We start from the raw sequence: 8,232 nt of genomic DNA, 5'->3' as shown, positions 1-8,232 counted from the left end.
AACAAAACAAAACAAAATATAGCTACAGGTAGAGCAGCTAACTTTTTTAAAGCTATATTACCCTCCAACAGTTATGCAAAGTTTATAAACACTATAAAGTTTAGATTACTCTTTTCTTACCATAAACTCTGATAATTTTATTAATTTTAAGCATATAAACATGAGTGAAAAGATGGATTATAAAACCATTAAAATACTTTTATCATGGATGGTGAGGCAAGTAGAATAACGTCTCCACAAAGATGTCTATGGCCTAATTCCCCAAACCTGTGAATATGCTCCTTTACACGGCAGACTTTTCAGATATGATTAAACAAAGGATCTTGAGATGGGAAAACTATCCTGGATTATCTAACTGGCCCCAATGTGATCATAAGGATCCTTAAAAGAGGGAAGCAGAGGGTGCCTGGCTGGCTCAGTCAATAGAACACGCCACTCTATTGATGATCTCAGAGTTGTGAGTCCAAGCCCCATGTTGGGCATGGCGCCTACTTAAAGAGGGAAGCAGAAGAGTCAGAGTTGGAGAAAGGGATGTGATGATGAGAGGAGAGATTGAAATGATATTGCCAAGACCCAGAAATGCAGGCAATCTCTTGAAGCTGGGAGAGGCAAGGGAGGGATTCTCCCCTGGGGTCTTCACAAGCAATGCAATCCTGCTGCCACCCTAATCTTAGCCCCATGAGACCCATTTTGACTTCTAACTTCCTGAGGAAAAGAATCAATTTCTATTGTTTTAAGCAACAAAATATGTGATCATTTGTTACAGCAGCAACATGAAACTAACACAGATGGATAAATTAAACCTCCCATGTTATAGTAGCACTTTTGCATATTTCAACAGATGTCTTGCTTAGCTTAATTCAGACCCTGTACAGATATGAAATATATAATTGCTATAATTCTAAGTAGCAATCACATGATTATAAGAAACAGAGACTCACTCAAACTAGTTCAAATAAGTAGAGAATTTATTTTATTCTCTAGTAGGATGAGAATCTGACAGGGCCCAGTATTTGGAAGTGTAGCTGAACCTTACAGAAACCAGAAAACCATTAGGCATATGGTCTCTTGATCTCAATCTTTCACTCTCTGGCTCTTGTTCTTGCTCTCGGGCTCTCCTCACCGTCCTGCTCTCATTCACAGGGCACCCTACATTTGTTTTTATTCTGCAAACCAACCCCAGCTTCCTTTCTGAATACCAACTTCCTCTGAAGATACTTAGGAGTTACTAACCCATAACTTTGGTTTGTATAGAGCTTTAAACTTCTGGAGTGCCAAGCGTAGCATTGATACATTAGGTATCAGGTCAGCTATCTGCAAATACAGCCTAACAAGTCCTTACTTCAAATTCCTGAGAGAGGTGTTCGGTTGTCAAGCATCCACTCTTGATCCAATCAGCCATAGCCACAGGGAATAAAATCATCCACCCCAAATATGGGGCCGCCTAGGCCCAAAGCAGAATCTCTTATAAAAAAGAATGAAAGTTGAGCCAATGGCAGAAATTTGACATATAGACATTTTATAAATATATTTACATGGCGACTATATTTTTATATGTCAATGTGTACTGTGTTTTACTCAGTTACAGCTAATTCACTGAATCTTAATTATGTGAATTGATGCTAAGCTCTTGTGAAGAGCACCATGCACTGGACTGCCAAAAATAAGACAGTAGGGCTATAAATCTTTTACCACAGAAGCTAAACATGAAAACAATGGAGCAATTTTAATTGCTTATCACAGTACCAGCCATTCTAATTAGATGATCTTGTCAAAATGTCTTCAGTGGTAGTATGATATAAAGCTATTTTCTAGGACAGAGTTAAAAGAATTATTTGATAGCTTACAGAAAGCAAATCTTTGCTCCTACCTGGAAGTAGAGACAGTCCTGCTCTACAGATAGAGAGTTATCATAAAATGACTCAGTAATTCTCCTCAATGGAAAGGATGTCTGGTAATAATAACACCCAGAATGCACCCCTTCACTGCCCATCATGGCTCAGAGCCAAATATTGGAATTATCTATAAAATCTCTTTTAAAATTCTCAACCATTCTTCAAGATAGCTATTTTTAATCGTCATTTTATAGAGAAGGAAACAAAGGCTCAGAGGTAAAACAATTTGCTCAGAGTCAAATAAGGAAGAGGAAGAACCAAAGTTTGAACCAGATCTGTCTGATGCAATGCTAATATTCTATCCTCTATATTAAACTACACCATGTTTGTCACTGTAGTGATGACAGCATAATAGATTCTCCTTGTCAGTTATAAACAATATACACAGCTTAAAATGTATACATTGTCATTCAATGCTACTATAAACATATTGCAAAATAGATGAAAAGAAAAGAGCAAGGTCAATATTTTTACAAGGTTTCCTACAGTATATTTACATTCTTCACAAGTCACTTACTTGAATTGGAGACTTCACTACACCATCCCTCATGGCTTTCAGCCTAGGTCCATCTCTGTACCAGCAGCATTGACGATATAAAGCACAGTGTGTATCTGGATACATTGTCAGTTCTGTTTAAGGGGCTTCAGTAGGCAGCAGACTTACACCAAAGGCAAGACTGTTCTTCCACTTGTGATAGGAGGCACTTTGTCTGGAGCATGTGGGTCTTGAAAGTTGCCTGATTTACACAGCCTCTTTAAGAGAAGAGATTATTAAATTAAAATTAAAGGGGCACCTGGGTGGCTCAACCAGTTGAGCGTCTGACTCTTGATTTTGGCTCAGGTCATGACCTCAGGGTCCTGGGATTGAGCCCCCCCGCTTCAGGCTCCCTCTGATGGGGGATTCTGCTTGTCTCCCTCTCCCTCTGCCCCCCCTTTTGCTCATGAGCACACACACTCTCTCTCCAAAATAAATAAATAAATCTTTAAAAATAAGTAAATGAATAAATAAGTAATAAAATTTTAAAATTAGGTTTGAAAAGGACTATTTATTGGGGGTGCTGGCTGGCTCAGTCGGTGGGACATGCGACCTTTGATCTCAGGGTTGTGAGTTCCAGCCTCACATTGGGCATAAAGCCTATTTTTAAAAAAAGATTAAATGAAAGAAAAGGACTATTTATTGAAAATGGGAAAAGAAATAACAACAAACTACAAATTTGAAAGCTGGTATACATTGTAAGCACCAAAAAAATCCAGGAAAAAATATGTAACTTAATTAATTGCTTGAGACATCTGTGAAACATTTTTATCCCTGATATTTCTTGTCTGTGTACTTTTTTATTCCCTTTACATGTTGCAGGAATTTTATAGTATCATTTTCTATACATAATCCACTTTATGATGGTTAATTTTATGATGGACTAAGGGATGCCCAGATATCTGGAGAAACATTATGTCTGGGTATGTCTGTAAAGATATTTCCAGAAGATTAATATTTGAATCAGTACACTGAATGAAAGAGATCTCTTTCACCAGTTTGGGTGAGCATGATCCAATCCACTGAGGGCCTGAAGAGAACTAAAAAGTGAAGAAAGAAATGGGCCTTTGGGTGGCTCAGTCGATTAAGCCTCTGGCTCTTGATTTCAGCTCAGGTCATGATCTCTGGGTCATGATCTCAGGATTGTGAGCTTGAGCTTGGCGTGCTGAGCATGAAGACTGCTTAAGATTCGCTCTACCAAAAAAAAAAAAAAAAAAGGATTCTCTCTCCCTATCCCTCTGTACCTCCCCCAACTCTGCTCTCTCTCTCTCAAAAAAAAGAAAAAAAAGAAGAGGAAGAATGTATTTGCTCTGTGCTTGAGCTGGGATGTTTTTCTTTCCAGCTCTCCAATATCAGTGTGCCTGGTTCCCTGGTCTTCCTTGAACTCGGACTTACAACTTTGACTCCTTTGGTTCTCAGGTATTCGGATTTGGACTAAAACTCATCACCAGCTTTCCTGAGTTTCCATCCAGCAAATGGCAGGCCATGGGACTTCTGAGCTTCCATAATTGCATGAGCCAATTCTTCATAATAAATATCTTTCTAGGGGCGCCTGGGTGGCTCAGTCAGTTAAGTGTCTGCCTTTGGCTAAGGTCATGATTCCAGGGTCCTGGGATCGAGCCCCACATCGGGATCTCTGCTCCGTGGAGAGCCTGTTTCTCCCTCTCCCTCTGCAGCTCCCCCTGCTTGTGCTCTCTCTCTGTCAAATAAATAAATAAAATCTTTTAAAAAAACAATAATAAATAAGTTTCTTTCTATAAATCTACATATATCCTATTGATTCTGTTTCTCTAGGGAACTTTAACATGTCAAGTATGTTTCACAAGTGTCAAATGCAATTGTGCTCATCTGTTTGGATCCACTGCACTGAGTTAGTGGGTTTCTAAGTTTCCACGTAAAGCCTTCAGTTTTAAAATTTCAGAATTGCTCAAGAATCTTCTCATCCTACTAATTCCAATAGGCTATGTTTAATTACTCATATATTAGGAAAGCATTTTTGAAGGGTGCTTTGAACTTGAAAGAGTTTCTAAAAAAATGCATGATGTATAAAGTAGCTTATAATAAACTCCTGTATCTGAGATTCTTTTTTTTTTTTAAAGATTTTATTTATTTATTCATGAGAGACAGAGAGAGAGAGAGAGGCAGAGGGAGAAGCAGGCTCCCAAGGAGCAGGGAGCCCAATGTGGGACTCGATCCCAGGACCCTGGGATCATGACCTGAGCCGAAAGCAGATGCTTAACCATCTGAGCCACCCAGGCATCCTGTATCTGAGATTCTTACATAAATGCCTTACATGAGAAAAACTTGTCAAGTCACCTTTTCATTTGACTATAAATAACCACTCACAACATATGCAAATTCTTTTGGATTGGCCAAATAGGACACACACACACACACACACACACACACACACACACACAGGCAGGCACATGCACACATGCATGCACACACACAGAGTTTTCTCTTCTCAATATAAATGCAAAATATATCCTGGTTGTTCAAAATGCAGATATAAAGACTTTAAACAAAATGTGAAGAGTGGATTCATCAGCCACTAGAGCCTTCTTCCTAAAGCAACTTGAATTTATATTCAATAGAGCATCTACAGCCTGTCTTGGACTCCCAGGAAGAGCTATGTCTCTAACACATAATCAAGAATGCAAATTAATGTTGTGCCAGTTAAATGTGGGCTTCATGGTAAACAGTGGATTTGCAAGAGCGTCTTTCCCTAGGCCTGACAGGGTAGATACAGTTGCCAAATATACGCTTTCCTTCAGTTTGTATATCTTCCTTGATAGTGTTCTTGTATTTAATTGTACTCCTTTTTTTTTTATTTATTCATCTGAGACACAGAAATAAAGAGAGACAGAGAGAGCATGAGCAGGGAGAGAGGCAGAGGGAGAGGGAGAAGCAGGCTCCTTGCTGAGCGAGGAGCCCGATGTGGGACTTGATCCCAGGACTCTGGGATCATGACCTGAGCCGAAGGCAGACGCCTAACCATCTGAGCCACCCAGGCGTCCCTGAATACATCTTTTAATATTTAGAAACAATTTTATTTTTGAAATGTATTTCTTCTTCCACTTACTATTGACAAGAACCTTGCTGCTGAATGCCAGGTATTGGTCTAGAGGTCACTGCTGCCTTGGTAGGTAAGGGACAGATCATCTTATGTAAAAACAGAAAATGCAGAATACGTTATCACTCATTGATTCACTAACATGAATGAATTTATCTCTAGTCAATCATCTGGGGCTACAATTAGAACATATCTTGGTGTGCCTGGGTGGCTCAGATGGTTAAGTGTTTGCCTTCGGCTCAGGTCATGATCAAGCCCCGCTTTGGGCTCCCAGCTCAGTGGATAATCTGCTTCTCCTTTTCCCTCTTCCTCTCCCCCTGCTTGTGCTCTCTCTGTCTCTCTCTCTCAAATGAAAATATAAAATCTTCTCTTTTTTTTAAAGAACTTATCTTGATTTGAAGGATGGGAGCAGGAAGAAAAGGTAAAGCACTCACCAGCCCTGGAGGGTAACACCATGAAGATGGCTGGAGTTATCATGAAACATCAGAGCCACTGGGGGAAGTAGAGATGGAAAAAACAAAAGCAAAGAGGAGAGTCCAAGGGACCATGACAGGATCCAAGTAAATCTACCCTCCTTTCTCTGAAGTATTTCCAAGCCCTGATATTGCACTTCATTCCTGTCCTCTAAAAGAGCAATGAAATGGTTTGTAGCAACCAATACCTAAAAAACCTGGGGCTGGGTCGCGTGTGTGGCTCAGATGGTGAAGCATCTGCCTTCGGCTCGGGTCATGATCCCAGGGTCCTGGAATTGAGCCCCGCATCTGCTCTGCGGGGAGCCTGCTTCTCCCTCTCCCTGCTGCTCCCCCTGCTTGTGCTCTCTCTCTCTCTCTGTCAAATAAATAAATACAACCTTAAAAGAAAAAAAAGAAAGAAAGAAAGAAAAAGAAAAATCAGGGGCATCTGATTGGTTTTTATGTTTTTACATCAATGCGACAGACCACACTGGTGATGGGAACAGGACAGCAAAATACAATTGCGATCTGAGACCAACTTTGACATTATGCTTCCTGGCTTTCTCAGTGAGGCAAACAAGGAGAAGGTGGAAGACAGATGGAGTCCAAAATCCACCATATACACGCATCATGTTAGAGAGTTTTCAAAAAAGGGATGTATAGCCATCTGGCCATAGCTTTTAGGCATTTGCCTGCCAAACTAAGAAGAGAATAGTGAGAAGAAAGAGAAGACAGAAAAAGCAAAAGCTTACATTAGATAATACCTTAGCATTTTCTGTGGTGCTATGATCAGTAGGTTTCTTTCTTTCTTTCTTTCTTTCTTTCTTTCTTTCTTTCTTTCTTTCTTTCTTTCTTTCTTTCTTCTTTAATGGTAGCACTAGGATTTATTTAAAAAAATTTTTTTAAGATTTTATTTATTCATCTGAGAGAGAGAGAGAGACAGAGAGCACAAGCAGGGGGAGAGGCAGAGGGAGAGGGAGAAGCAGACTCCCCACTGAGCAGGGAGCAGGGCATGGGGCTGATCCCAGGACCTGGGAAGGCAGACACCCAACTATCTGAGCCACCCAGGAGCCCCAGCACTGGGATTTATTAAGTTGTGTCTTAGTACAGGCACTGGGGCTTGCCCTTGGTGCTCTTGATGTATAAAGCCCAGCCATTTTTCCAATTCTTTTTGAGCAATGACACCAGGAAATTGACAGCTAAGTGGGTGTTGTACACAAGCCAAGCTCATCATCTGTCATCGTTATGTGGCCAATAGCCAGTGCCAGACACAGCACCTTCTTCATCTGGAATTTGTTCATGGACTTCACTTCATCCACTTTGGCCACTATGTTCTCATTGTGGGTCAGCAAGGAAGGGAACTTGCCAGCCTTATTCAGGCCTGGGCCCAGGATTCGTGGGATCTGCTTGATCAGATTCTGAAGCCAAAAAGGCATCATACTTCTTGGCTAGCTTCTTGACTAATTTTTTATTCTTGGTGAGTTTCTTCAGCATTTCGATGTCCATGTGGGGAATATCCACAGCCTTGACCTCATCACAGTGCTGCTAGTCCCCCAGAACACATATGGAGAACTTGGGGCGGGACCTGGACTTAAGCCTGATGGTGCCCAAGAAGCGTTGGTCCTTCTGAGGGTCATAGTTCTTCAAGCCAATATGCAGCTCCACCATCTCCAAAAACTTCCAGCACTTGCACTGTTTCCTGTGCCGGACTTCCCACACAGCCTAGTATGGGCGTCAGGGGAGACTTTGCTGCTCAGGGTGCTGCACCACAATAACCAGAAAAGAGCGTCACTAGGTTTCTTTCAACATTAAAGAGAGACCGTATGGCACAGGAATACAAAGCGAAGATTCTAGAAACAAATTGCCATAATTAAAATCTCATCTCTGCCACTGAGAAGTTATGTGAATGTCAACAATTCACTTAAGCTCTTTTGTGCCTTAGTTTCTTCCTCTGTAAAACAGTAGAAGCAACTGTACCTATATCAAATGTTCTTGAGAATTAGAAAAGAATATATATGTATACATATATATGGTATTAGTACTTACTCTTTTTTTTGAAGAGAGAGAGACAGAGAGAGAGAGAGAGAGAGAGAGAGAGCATGAGTGGGGGGAGGGGCAGAGGGAGAGGGAGAAGCAGACTTCCCACTGAGTGGGGAGCCCGATGAGGGACTCCATCCCAGGACCCTGAGATCATGACCTGAGCAAAAGTCAGACATTACCTGACTGAGCCACCCAGGCACCCTGGTGTTAGTACTTATCTTTTTTTTTTTTTTA

At 40.9% G+C, this 8,232-nt stretch overlaps 1 pseudogene; it reads right to left on the bottom strand.

Moving 5' to 3' along the window:
* Nucleotides 1-7,059: 7,059 nt before the first annotated feature.
* Nucleotides 7,060-7,595, bottom strand: LOC114216693 (large ribosomal subunit protein uL1 pseudogene; annotated as a pseudogene).
* Nucleotides 7,596-8,232: the final 637 nt, after the last annotated feature.

The sequence above is a fragment of the Eumetopias jubatus genome, unplaced genomic scaffold (assembly GCF_037043125.1).
Source record: "Eumetopias jubatus isolate StellerSeaLion01/CBP00866 unplaced genomic scaffold, mEumJub1_p1.0 scaffold_11, whole genome shotgun sequence".
NCBI classification, from domain to species: domain Eukaryota; kingdom Metazoa; phylum Chordata; class Mammalia; order Carnivora; family Otariidae; genus Eumetopias; species Eumetopias jubatus.
The sequence above is the reverse complement of the archived record's forward strand: the minus strand, read 5'-3'. Positions and strand labels throughout refer to the sequence as shown.